Genomic DNA, 14,111 nt, shown 5'->3' with positions numbered 1-14,111 from the left:
TATTCTATTAAGAGTTCTTCCAGGGCCTGTCCAAACAGATTAGGGGATTCAGTGAACCCTTGGGGAAGCACGGTCCATCTCAATTGCTGTCTACGGCCTGTCTCTATGTCTTCCCATTCAAAGGCAAAATAATCACGGCATTCTTCTGCCAGTGGACAGGCCCAAAAGGCATCCTTCAAATCAACCACACTATACCATGAGTTATGGGGTCCTAGCTTGCTTAACAATGTGTATGGATTTGCTACTACAGGGAATCGGGTGATAGTTCTCTTGTTTATTTCTCTCAAATCATGTACAAGCCAATATTTCCCATTTGGTTTCTTTACAGGCAAAATGGGGGTGTTAAAGGGTGACATACAAGGCTCTAAGATTCCTTGTGTTAACAATCGATCAATTTCTGGCTTTAATCCTCTCCGTCCTTCTAGGGATATGGGATATTTCCTTACCCTCACAGGTATGTGGGGTTCGGAAATTTGGATTTTAATCGGTGGAATTTCTAGTCTACTAATTGTGTTCGGAGAGTACCAGACATCGGGGTTAATTTGTTTTTGATCATCCACGGTCAAAGGATAAGCAGACACTGTTATTTCTTGATTTTTCACTATAATTTCTAATTGCAATTCAACAATTAAATCTCGTCCTAACAGATTAAATTCTGCTTCAGGGACGAGCAAGAGTTCACCCATTCCAAATTTATTTTCAGTTTCGAATTCCACATTTTTGATTTTACTTACTTTAAAGGGTTCTCCTTTTGCCCCAATTACTTGTACTTTTTCAGGGGAAATTTTACATCCTTCAGGTAGTTGCTTAATGGTTGATTTCTCAGCCCCAGTGTCTACTAAAAAGGTGAACTCTTGTTTATGGGGACCTATTTTCAGTTTTATCAAGGGCTCATGATGACTCCTGTTCCCCAAGATATAGAGCCCCTGACTTTCCTATTCCGTTTTCAATATTTCCCCATCCCTAATCCTTTCTCTGCAGTTCTTCTTTATATGTCCCTTTTTTCCACAGTAAAAACAATATCTCTGTTCCTTTTCTACTACTACGTTTCCTTGTTCCGTCCTAACAAATCTGTGCTTACCAGTTCGCCCTTTGCGATCCTCTCTGACCGCTGCTACCATCATTTTTACTTGTCGCTTGCTGCTCTCTTCTTCCCGCCTTACGTAGACTTTCTGAGCTTCCCTCAATAATTCATCCAACCCTCTATTCTGCCAGTCTTCTAACTTTTCAATTTTCTTTCTGATATCTTCCCATGATTTTGCCACAAACTGAGTTTTGAGGAGCGCTTGCCCTAAAGGGTCGTCTGGATTTACCCCAGAGTACAGTTGAAGGGCTTTCCTCAGTCGTTCCAACCACTCAGTAGGGCTTTCGTCTTTCCTTTGCATTTCATTAAATGCTTTATTGATATTTTGGCCACGGGGTACTGCTTCTCTAATTCCCTGAATTACTATAGTTCTCAGGTCCTGCATATGAGTTCTATGCACCGGATCCTGGTTATCCCAATTAGGTCTTTGGAGTGGCCATTTAATATCTGCTTGAGGTCCCTGGGCATGTTGAGCATCCCACAGCCTCATTCCTGCTCGTCTAATCATATCTCTTTCCTCGGTAGTAAATAATTGACCAAGGATAGATTGCATCTCATCCCAAGTATAAAGGTTTGGTCCCAAAAATTGATCTAATCTTTCTGCCACTCCGAGTGGGTCTTCAATTAAGTTTCCCATCTCTGTTCTTTTAAAGTCCCGTAGGTCAGCCGAGTTTAAGGGTACGGAAATATATCCGATCACAGGTTGAGGTCCCCCCATAGGCATTTCCCTTAGGGGGTACATCTGAGCTGCCCCTTTTTGACATCTAGTTATGCGTCTAGGAGGAGGGGGAGACCCCTGTTCCGACTCTGGTGGGGGAGTGGGCGCTCTGGGGACCTCTGGAGGGGCTGCGGGAACAGGAGGAGGAATGTAAGGAGGCGGGATCAGAAGGGTTTCGTCTAACTCTTCCTTCTTTTTCTTTTGTTTAGTTTTTATTTCATTCAGCGGATAAAGTCTAGCTCCTGGTCTTTCTAGCCACACTTCCGCATACTGACTCTCCTCCGGGTTAAGGGGTTTTTTATTATTAACCCAGAGGTTTAATTGCTGTCTTACCCAATCTTCTTCTGACCCATAGACTGGCCAAAAGACATTTTTAGAAATCTTCTTCCCTCCCCATATCTTAGTACAATATTCTATCATTTTCTGCTTATCTTTCCCTAAGGTTCCAGGGAAATATCTCCAATTGTCTAAGATATATGCCAGAGGGGTATTCTTAGGTACAGTGGGTACCCTTCCCATGGGAGTCGAAGGCTTGCTGCCCTTCGCCCCCATCTTCTGGAATATCCACAAACACACACTCACTCACTCCTCTTGTTCCTGGCCCAGTCCCTCGCGGGAGATGGGAAACGCAGTACTTAAGGGTCCACACTCGCTTGGTTCAGTATATCGAACCTCTCATTCGTTATATTCCAGGAAACCCAATCCCGCCCGAACGGCAAACCCGCGAACAAATTCGCAATATACTTACGCGTCCTGCGTCTTCGTCCGGACTCCCGTGCACAGAATTTTATGGGATTTTACCGGTTTCTCCTTTGCTCATTATTCTAGAATTTAGGTTCGTCGGTAAGGTTGGGGTAAGCTATTGGTCGCGGGGCCGCGAAATGTCGCGGGGCGCCTCCCCGGAGGACCAAAGCCCACCATTCCTTATCCGAGTCACGGCACCAGAAATTGTTATAAATTGAGACCACAACGGATCATAATCCAATTAAAATTCTATTAATTATAGCAAGTAGAATATGAGCAAAACAGCGCTGGACGACAGGGGAGTCTGCGCTCCGCCAACTGCCGCGCTGAGCAGTTCAAACAGCCCCCTTTTATACATCTTTTATGCTTGCAGAAGCATTACACAGCATTTTTTATGTTCTGCAGAAGCGATATCTGGTCCGGCCCAGACACGGACAGGATCGACAGACCGAGAGCTCCCCCTCGACTCTGTGGGCGGTGGTGTTCGGTCGCTCCCAGTCGGTGTAAGCGATTGCGGTTATCTTATCTTACAGACCGAGAGCTTCCCCTCGACTCTGTGGGCGGTGTGCTCGGTCGCTCCCAGTCGGTGTAAGCGATTGCGGTTATCTCATCTTGTGCAGGCTATGTCTGGTGGTTGTTTGCAGAAGCAATTTCATATCTTTTATTGCCTAACTTTTACATCGAGCTTAACATAAGTCTTAATAAACAATATCCCTAGTTCTGAGTTTCTTACACTACTCATGCTGCAGCTTTTTTTGAGGGATGGCAGGCTTCTTTTCAGATTATTTTTCCAAAAATTTTAATTCATTGCAGCTGATACTAGCTAAGGGATTCAGTTGTTATTAATGGAAAATAAAGAGACAACCCTAGCAAGTCCTTCCCTGCTCAACTAGCAGCTCAGCAAACTGGAATATTCTTGACTATAACCCAAGTTCTCCCTACTCTTATCCATACACAAACAGTTTCAGTTCCTAACATGTCTGTAAACACCCTATTCATAAGCTCTTAATAAACAAAGTATGTCCAATAAAGTTAAGAAAATAAATAAATAAGATAACCAGGTTTACTTTTGTCCATGTTTTGCAACATAATGTCAACAAATGTAATTACTCCAGCCTCTTCCCACTACTTTTAAAGCTGCACATAATGTGCAACTTTTACCCATGAGAATAGGTGTTATGGTAAAGGCTTTAATTATGCAATTATATGATTATTTTCTCTTTCCCTACAGAATTTTAGCCTTAAGGACAGAATTTCTGGAGAACTTAGTGGTCACTTTAATAAATATGTTCATGTACAAAACACTGGGAACTTTGTTATTTCTTAAGGGAGAGAAAAAGGTGGCAAAGGAAGAGGTGACCAAGACTTAAACTGACAACTCATTGCTGATTGGCCAAATTTCAGTCCTTGCTTCGGAAGACGAAGTTCTCGCGTTTAGCACAAAAATATCTCCGCTAATATTTGTTTTTTTCTTTTTCTTTTTTTTTTTTTTTTTCTCCTAAAAGCAGCAAACTGTTGCCTTTTCGTGATCTTTCCGTGGAACAGCGACCGCATCAGCCTCATGGTGTGAAATACTCAGCATCCTCAGTCCAGAAGACTAGGAGACCGAGGTGGGGCCGGGGGCGGATACATCTTGCGCCGCCAGCAGCGAGGTGAAGAACGCGACAAGGGGAACACCGAGGCTCCCCATGCCCCTCCGCTCCCGGGGGTAGCGCGCACCGCCCCGGCCTCAATTCCCAGCAAGGGTTCTCCTCGCCCGGCGGCCCCGGACGGGGCAGGAGAAAGGGAGGGCACCGGCGCGAAGGGCTCACGCCTCGCACCGGAGGGCGCAGGACCCCAAGTGCTGCCCGTCCTAGCGCCCCAGCCCGGCGCGCCCCAGCCCGTCCCGTCCCACCTCCCGCTCTGGCTCCATCTCCCCGGGACGGGCGCCGCGCCCCCGCCGGCCCCGCGGAGCCGGGTTGGGCAGCCCGGGAGGCGTCTCCTCCGCAGCCCCCGCCCCCCCGCGCCGGTGCTGAAGCGCCTCGGCCGCTCCCCAGCAGCACCCCCGGGACAGCGGCGTCCCGTCGGCCCCGCCGCAGCACCAGGGCCTTCTTCCTTGCCGCCCGGCCCGGGCTGTCCCGCTGCTGCTCCGCTGCCGAGGACACCTCATGGGAAATAAATAAATTAATTACCCCACTCAGCCCCGCGGCAGGGAGACGAGCCGGCGGCGGCCGCGGGATTAGAGCCAGCCCGAGCTAGAGACCAGGTAACGTAACCTACCCGCCAGGAGGGAGGAGGAGGAGCAGCAGCAGCGAAGCCGCTGAGGTCGCCCCCGCCGGGGAGGGCTCCGGGGGACGGAGAAGGGGCTGCCGCAAGCGGGGCGGTCCCCAGCTGGCGGCGTGAGGGCGACTGCTCCCGCGCTTTGCGCTCCGCACTGTCAGTCACACACGCACACACGAGCCGCCGCCCACGCAGGGATGGATGGACGGACGGACGGACACACAGACGGACTGAAGGACGGACACCGCGTGGGGCGCTGCCCCCCGTCCCCTCCGTCCCAAAGCAGCCACCGCAGGGAGAAGCCGCCTGCCCCGCCGGCCCTGCAGCGATCGGCGCCCTGCTCTGACGGCGGGGCAGGGAGGCGGGAGGCTGGGCCGGGCTGAGGCCGCAGCTCCGGGGGGCGCGGCGCGATCCCGCCCCCGCCCCGCTGCGCGCATCCCCGAAGCCGCCTCCCGCTGTATCCGCGGGCGCGGCGGCACCGCCCGCCCCTGGCAGAGCCGCGGTCGTGGGCGCCCCCGTCCCGGTGCAGCTCCGCTGGGAGACGTGGGCGGGAGCCGAGGCGGCGGCGGCTGAAGCAGCGCTAAAACCGTGCTGCCGCGCTGGCCGTTATCAGAACCGGGCCTGCTTGAGGTGACCTTGGGGAAGGTGGGCCTCACGGACCCTCTGCTGCACCACGACAGCTGCGGCCCTGCTCTGGGCTGCTATAAGCCAGACAATGCCGGCATTATTATCTCCAAATACTGCTGGCTCCAGTTAGTGTTTGTAGACTGAGCTCTCTGAGTGACTGATACCAGAGGTGGGAAAATACTCCCTCTCCATCATTCTCTTTACTTGGCCCGTGCTAGCACACAGTGAACTCAAGGTCCTTGAAGGAAATGGTCTCATGGAGAGGGGAAGTCATCCCAATAGAAAAGAAATTCTCTGTGCTCATAGAGAGCACTGTGTCCTTGATTCATGGTTGTTGAAGTGGCCTCTACAAAACACAGAAGCAATCTTAGACCAAGAAGTTTCCCTGTTCATATTTTGGAGACCAGAGTGTCCCCTGGTACCCTTGGGAGGACACATTATCTGTTTGTCCTGCAGGGGCACAGAACTGACATGGGTTCTCCACTGCTATTCCAGTAAGGTGAATAGGAAAACAGAGTAACATTTAGAAGTAGCTGTTTCTTTCAAATGCCAGCCTGAGCTTTCAGCAGCGGAGTGTTGCTGAACTTATTATTGAAAGCTGTTTTGGGAAAAAGAAAGAAACTGAAGGAAGCTGATGCCTCATGGAGGCATCCATTCTTGTTTCATTGGTCTCTGTAATAATGACCCATGTTTCCATAGTGACATCCATCTGTGCCTCTCAAGTTACTTATCAAATAGTAATGAAAGAGGTGCTTGCAGCTTCCATTGCAGGAATGGGGCCATAAACTTAACAGCACACCAATCAAGCCAACAAAATAGTGCCTGAGCTCTGTCTAGATGAATTATGGTCCAAAAGTCAGACTTCTTTCAGAGAGAGAGGGATGTAGACTGATATTTATAAGAAGCAGAAAACTGATAAATAGTTCAATAAAAGTGGTAAATGTTTTTATGTACACCTCTTCAATCTAGGAATAATGTATAAGTGATTCGCTTCTTAAAGACAGTGCTCTCCTTCTTCCATTATTGTCTGCTAACTTTGAATATAATACTTGAGAGTGAGTGCTGGATATCTACTCCTTCCACCTGGAGAAATAAATTCAGAGAAGAAAGTATACTCCAGATATTTCTATTATTTGTGCAATTTGTGCAACTGTAACTTCATGCTTGTAACTCTGCCTAAGGGCCCAGCTAGCTTACTTAGCAACATTATGTTTACAATGTAAGTGTCCTCAGAGCAAAACAGCTCATCATTCTGAATAGGCAAAGGGTTATGGATTATGGAAGGTTATGGATTTTCTGATATGGCAGCAGTGAGTAATTTTGGTTAATGGAATCAGCCTTTTTTTTATTTCATGATGGTTATGTGGAGTATCTTAAATATCAACTGTAGTCTTCATGGAAGGCCTTCATGGATGGCAGAAAACTAAATTCAGGAGTTCTGTGGATAGGAAAACTGTCCATAGGGTTATGTAGTGATACAACTGATCTGAACAGGCATTTTACGTGTAAAGGGGGAGACTCTGAAATTCAAAGGGAAATATTAAAGAAACACCGTGGCTCTGCAGCTGCAGTGAAGAGAGGTGGAATTCTGTTTCAGGACTCTTCAGAGTGCATGCATTATTAATAGTATATAAAAAAGCCTCCTTCCATCTCTTTAACCTAATTCTATCTGTCACTTCTCTGGGTTTAAGATCACTCAGTTCCTGCTATGGCAAAGTTCTCATTCTAGAATCCCAGTTTCATGGAGGCAGGAGACCCTTTGGGCAACCTTAAAAAAGATGCTGTTACTTATGGGCAGGCAAGTTAAGGGAGATAAAAGAGCATTTCACCTTGAATCATAAGGTGGTGTTTTTTAAAAAACAAATTATTTAATTACTCTTCTTTCTTGGATTTGGTTCACTGTGTCATACTTCTTATGTATATGTGTGTGTATATGTATATATAGATACGTGTGTATATATATATACATTTCTGGCACTTACTCTTTTTCTTCAGTTTAGAAAAAAGTCCTCTTTAGTATCCTTTATTTCTTAAGCAAATGATCCTGTCCTCTTTTTACAATGAGCAAGTGGTTTTGTTTCCAGTAACTCTGGTTATTATTGGACCATTTCTAGTTGAAAAGACTACATCTCACCTGCTTTTATTTTTATTTTTTTCTCTACTGCAACATCACAGGATGATTTTGCACTGTTGCATTTTTCTTGAGATGTTTGCTTTTAGAAAAGATGGTATCTGAATATGATTCTCAATTAATTGTATCTCTTACACCATTTGCCAGAGTTAAAGCTCTCCATTTTCTTATGTGAGGATCAAGAAAAGAAGAATATTCTTGGGCTATGCTAATAATCTATGCTGTTAAGTGAGTTTTATGTTCAAGGTCAGTATGATTATGAAAATGTAATTATCTTTTTATTTTTATTAAAAAATAGCTAGGTCATAACCATTAATCATTAACAGAGGGCTTTACCAGTTTCTGCATCTGTTCATGTAGTATATATGGCCCCATGTTTGCAGAGCACTGAGGAGTGGGTTAAATAGGAAAGTAGGACCTCATTGACCAACTGGTTTGCATCAAATCAAAGTGAGAAACAGGCTACATCCCACATACACATCTCAGTCCAAACCTGCATTCTTTGACTTGCATGTGTTTGTGAGCTGTTGTGCCAACTTCCATAGTTTTATTGTGAATCTTGGAACGTTCGAAGGAAAGTTTGCAGTGTTCAAACAAAAGCAGTTGGGATATAGGAGTAAGGAGATAATATTCCATGGCTTGAGGAGTAGCGGGTGTTGGACAAACTGACTGGGGAGCTCTATTTGGCTTTATAGTGTCACATATTTCTGATACTCCTTATAGCTGTTGGTCTTACAGTCAACCATTCAAAATACTGTTAAACTTTTATTGAAGAGCAAAAGTCTACCTAACCAGGTCATGGTGGCTGGCAAACTAGGAAGTGTCTCTGTTTTTTTTTCTCTTGTAATCTCAAGATTTTAACTTCATAGTATTTGTGTCTGAGGAGGGAGATTAATTATCATCAGCTCATTCTTTTGTTGATTATATTTTGATTTTTAGTTAATGCAGTGTCTTGAAGTAGTTCCTTTATTTGTTATCTTCAAGTTCAAGCCCCCAGTTACATACTAATATGTTTTTGGTTTCTGGACATGGTGCTTTCCTGTCTCATGACCCTTGCAGTAATAAGTAATCAGAGGTGTGCATTAAGAGCATTTACTGATAAAAATTGAATAAGCATTTCTAAAAGGATATTAACATAACTAGGGCAATTAAAAAAATTCCCCCAATTGAAGGAGGAAAATTGATGGAAAAAAAATGGGGCCTGAGCACGGTGTACTCTTTTCCTTTGTGGTTGTAAGACTTAAGATCTTAAGAAATTGAATTAATGTTAATTCACAAAATCAAGAGGCACTAGAGAACAAACTAAAGCCTGCTTTAGTTCTTCCTTTTTAAATATAGCTGTTGATGCATTTTCTTTTAACTTGGTGTCATGATTATTGAGTTTGAAACATTGAATGTATTTTGGTTCCACCCAACAAGACAGCAGTGCTCTGAATCATAGTGTAAATTATATAGAATTGGCTAATAACTTTAGACTGTAGGAAACTTGTACTTTTAAGTGAACTATTGATAAACTGCATAAAGCGCAAACATTCTAGAAGTTGGGATATTTCAGAATAGATGGATTTAATACTTCAGAATAGGTGGATTTGATATTCTTTTCATATGGTCACAAGGAAAGATATTTGCAGCACGTGATTTTAATGGTCAAAGCATAAAAGTCCATGGCCTGGAGTTGCCCAAATGTTCAGGATTGTTTAAGCAGTGTTTGCTTTCTTCTAGCATGAACATTTGTACCCCTAAAAGAGCACTTTCCATTTTTTTTTTGACAGCAAGCTTGGTAGTTATTTCACTTTTTTCTCTCTTCAAGGTATTTCAGTGTATTTCAAGGTATATTCAGCTGTAGGTGATGATCGAGGTTCTGTGGGAACATTCAGAAAACGTTGCACATGGCTCAGAACTTCTCCTATATTGCATGGCTTTTCTTATTTTTATATATTTTTACAAGTTCTGGTCCTTTAGAATATCTAATCTTCTCACGCCAGCTAGCAGACTCCTGCTGCAGCTTCAGGCATGACCGTTGTCTGATGCCCTCCCGTCATATGGCTTCAGTGATAGCAAACTGTTGGCAGCACTCCTGTTTGGCACTTAGGCATAGCATATATGACAAAGAGTTGTCATGGTGTTCGAAATATGTTTGGCGTCAAAGTTTTGTCATTTGTTGTCACTATAGTGGTGGGAATGCCAATGCAATGATGTACATTGCTTTTTGCATGTGTTCCATGAAATAGAAATTAGTAAAATTAGCTGCAAAACAGAACTACATCATCCCAAAGCTAGAAATGATTTTTTTTTTTCCACAGAAATAGATTAATTAAGATATTAGAATTCACCACTTAGACCCTCTTGCAGTCTATGGTACAAGCAAAAAGCAAACAAAAAAAGATGAAATCTAATTTATCTCCGTATTAGATTTAGATTTACAGTGTTAACTTCAGGCTTGTACTTCTCAGTGCTTGTTTTCTGAATTCAAGAAATAGGTGTTTTCCAGTACTAAAAACATGAAGAAACAAACAAAAAAAGAACTTACCATTTCTGTGCTGACAAAAATGGCAAAAGCATACATGCAAAATGCATATTTGATTTTTTTAAGGAAAATTGCTTCCTACTGTATTAGTATTTGATTAGTATTTGATTAGTGTGGCTGATAGAGAAATGAGTTTACTGTCAGCAAATGCTTTTGAAATCAGTTGTATTAGAGTACATTTTTAACGTTAGAAATTAAGTGCTTTGTGGCATTTTTTTTTTTTTAATTCTCTGGAATAATTATATAAATATTTGGCAGTGAAAGAATTTTTGAAGTGACATAGAACTATGTTCAAACTACCAACTGTAATAACTTGGCTTTTAAGAGACGTAGCTGCTTTTCTCTGTTGACCTTATTGAGAGGTGGGAATTGGAAACCTTAAAACTTAGGGTGTTCAACATGTTCACCATTTCACCATGCTATTGGATTAAAGTGTGATTTTAATGGAGTTGCAATTGCTAAATTGAGCTCCTACAGTTAGCAGCTTGGTGCAGTTTCAAAAAAGAAAGAAAAAACCCATGTGAATGATGTAAATAAGCTCCCCATGGGAATGTGTCTGATTTCTTAACAATCAGAATTTTACATGTTAAATTCCTTGACAATTCTGCCATTGCTGAGTACACTCTCCACTGAACAAATCTTTTGTAGACATTAACTGCTTTTCCATGCTTTTCCGGGTTGGATTTGAGTCTGAAACGGGGTACTGGACCCTGACTTCTCAGCAGTGCCTCCTGCTGCTGATAGAAATGGAAACTGCTTAGCTATAAACTGCAAACTGGAACTGAAGACTGGTTCCAGAGGCAGAAAAAATGTGCCTAGGGCAGAGAGTCCAGCTGGCTGAAGAAGGGGGTTGCTTCTGGGAGCAGCTGGAGAAGACAGAATAGACTGGAGGGAAATTGGTGCTGGAAGCTGAAGAGGTCAATGGGCCTGTCACCCCATTACCAAACCTTTTTTAGGATATACATTTTTATAGTCATTTGTGCATAGCATTAAACTAAAGGCTTCCTTTCTGCCCTGAAGAATTTGCAAGATCTCAGCTCATTGTCCTAAGTCGCTGTCTTCCATTGGGCAGCTCTTTCCCTTCTTCTTACCAGCACTACAAAAGGCGAAGCAGGGGACTCAATAGCCCCTGATTAGAAGCCATGACATCAGATTTAGGCAAGGAATGAAAAAAATGGTTGTGTATTTTGAGACCTCTAGGTTGTATATTTAAGGAAAATAGGTAGAAAAGAATATGCCATAATAGCCTATATTTACAAAGCATGAAATATGTATTGTATTTGTGAAGAGTAAAAAAAAAAGGATCCTGTTTTCTTGTTCAGATATAATTATGTTGGCTGAAAGCATAAAGTATTTTTTGTTCTCATGCTTTTCTGATGTAGTTCTCCAAAAAGAGATGTTTTGATGTAGTTATGATGGATATGAGGGTGCTTTATTTCAATTTAGCTTATTTTCTCATTCATACATAACAATGCTAGAGCATCATGAGCACTGTGCATAGTCTGTTCCAGTTTTAGCTATATTAGACTAGTGAAAGAGGTTTATAAGCAAACCTAATGAATATAAGAGCAAAACTCACATGAGGTAGAGAAATACAGGAAAAGCATTTAAAACTGAGACCAAAAGTACTGTGGTGTTTTTTCACAGCCAAATATTTCAGTCTTGCTTGATTGGCATGTCCTCTTTTTCTGTGATTCTAAGTCCCTTCCTCTCATGGAGTTCTACTGGGTTAAAAGGGGTTATTCATGGTTTACACCCAGTAGTGGCTTAAGAGACTCTTTTGACTGCTTCTCAAGACACAGTTAGTTAAGCCTTTTGGATCACTTGCTTTGATGTGCCTGATTAGTTTAAATGGAAATTATTTCTCATAATGATTACCAAAATGATTTCTCTGTTCCCAAACACTTTATCTATCTTGTCTGTCCTCTCTTCTCTATTTTGCTTCTGTGAAAACATTTTCTTTCTCCCCATTTATTAGAATAAAAATCTCAAAGTATCAAGTTACTGTTGTACTTTGCTCGTTCTACTGGCATACTGTGTTTTCCACACTGAAACTGGAAGCTGTTGGAAACATGCTCTCTTGTAGGACAGCTTTCATATGTCGCAAATGATGCTCCTCCATAGTAAGCGGTATTTATATATTATGCTATTTTTATCTTTATAGTTATGTATGTTTACATTCTTTACCCTTATATTTTTTAATTTTGCCTTTCAGGTGTTATGATTAGGGTAAAAAAGAAAAAGTAGCTTTAAAAAATTATAAATGTGGAAGGTGAAAACAGAGTTAAAGGGAAAGAGATGTTAACCTGAGGAAATACTATTTTGAGGAATTTCACAGAGGCAAATACCTTCAAGCCAGCAGAAGTGGAACAGTGTGTCGTATTTTCATTCAGAGTGGGTTTTAGTTGTCTTCAGATTTTATTTTTAGAAGGGAGTAGAGAGAAAGTTGACCTTTGCCTTTACTAGTTCTGTGTGTTAATTGTAGGCCATAACAAGGTTTTTGTTGTTGATGAATAGTTGTGTTGTGATGAATAGTTGTACACAAAATGGGCGTGCGCTCTAGGCAGTGCTGTTGTATACCAATATATCCACCAAACAAGATGTTAATAAAGAAATTAATACGAAATATGGGAAAAAAAAACAAACTATTGAGCACTACAGTTCTCAAGCATTAGTATTGCAGCCTTGAAAATAAAAGGCAAATGTTGAGTTTTATAGTCATGGTTTAGCTTGGTGGTTGAGAATATCTTGAATTACAGGAATACCTTTCAAATAATAAGATGCATTCAAAGCCATTACACTTAACACTGCAAAATTAAATAAAGGCTAAACCCATCACCTTGAATAATGATGGCCTGTCACCTCAGTGGGAGACAACATAGTGCAGTATGGATTTGTTCAGGTGCTTTAGCAGTGAGTAGGTGAAAAGGGGATTGTTCCTTACAGCTCATACAATGCCATGAAGCCCTATGGCAGTGTGCAGTCTGTCAAGTTGACCTGTATGTGCACAGGTGACTCCTCATGTGTGCTGTGAAGAAGGAGTTTTAACATATAAAGTGAGAATATGTCACATGTATGTGTCTGCTTCCAAATGCATACCAAATTTTGATCCAGTTGACTGTTTCCAGGTCAGCATTATTTTTGTAATTAAAGAAAATAATAGTGGCTTCCACTGTTATGCTTAATAATAAAGCTGATTGTTTTGTTCAACCTGGAAAAGCAGTCATATTGTGATCATGATGTAATGGGATACAAAAACATTCCTTCCCACAGTTAAAACAGGTTCTTCTGAATGTGGTAGCATAGAAAGGTATTAATGAAACAAGATGTTCTTGCTTAACTAGGTAATCAGCTTGCGCTTCTGGATATACTTTAGCATTGCTGAAATATTGTGTGCATAAAATGATTTAATCCTTATTGTTCTCAATGCAAATGTATTTTAGCTATGAAGCTATGATATTTTTCTTTTATTGTAGCTATTTCCTGAAAAATTAGGAAAGCTATTGTAGTTGCTGTGTCCAAGCTGACTGTTATTATACTTAAATTGCTGGTCTAATAGAATAGTTTTTTTACAGAATACTGAACATTGTTTTATTGAGGATACAGAATATGTTTTTAATCTTAATAAGGTAGTTAAAAATTCCTTCCTTCTGTCCATCCATCCTCTTCATTATGGTACTTACACTTTATATTGATCTGCCAAGAGTACCACATATGCACGAGGATGTATTTTCCATCTGATCCTTTTGACTCTTTTGGAACACTTCTATGACCAGGTGCATAGAAGGAGTAATGGATACTGTTAGACAAAAAGAGTGTTTCATACAAGGAGAACAGTGTGAAGAAAGCATGGGACTGAAGGAGGGAAACCTGAATGTTTGCAGTGAGGGAGTGTGAGGAGATGTGGAATCGGGATCCAGTAAGAACACAAATGAATTGAATGCTTGGAGACACCATTTAACTGCCATTTCTTTGACTTAGCATTTGAACTGTCAGAACTGAATGGATGACTCTTTAGTCA

General features: G+C 42.1%; 1 protein-coding gene across 2 annotated transcripts in view; it reads left to right on the top strand.

The window, feature by feature from the left end:
- Window positions 1–4,509: 4,509 nt before the first annotated feature.
- The window catches only part of LOC133215137 (monocarboxylate transporter 2-like), a 75,920-nt gene continuing 66,318 nt past the window's right edge, over window positions 4,510–14,111 (top strand). Inside the window, exon 1 of one of the 2 annotated variants that reach the window (XM_061358904.1) lies at window positions 4,510–4,791. The gene's annotated coding sequence lies outside the window, so the exon portion shown is untranslated. The remainder of the gene's footprint in view (window positions 4,792–14,111) is intronic. The other variant, XM_061358905.1, reaches the window with a different exon arrangement.

Source organism: Neopsephotus bourkii, unplaced genomic scaffold (assembly GCF_033783945.1).
Source record: "Neopsephotus bourkii isolate Nb327-2 ecotype Australia unplaced genomic scaffold, CSIRO-AGI_Nbou_v1 NB_956, whole genome shotgun sequence".
NCBI classification, from domain to species: domain Eukaryota; kingdom Metazoa; phylum Chordata; class Aves; order Psittaciformes; family Psittacidae; genus Neopsephotus; species Neopsephotus bourkii.
Note: the sequence above shows the minus strand (reverse complement) of the source record. Positions and strands in the feature narration are given on the sequence as shown.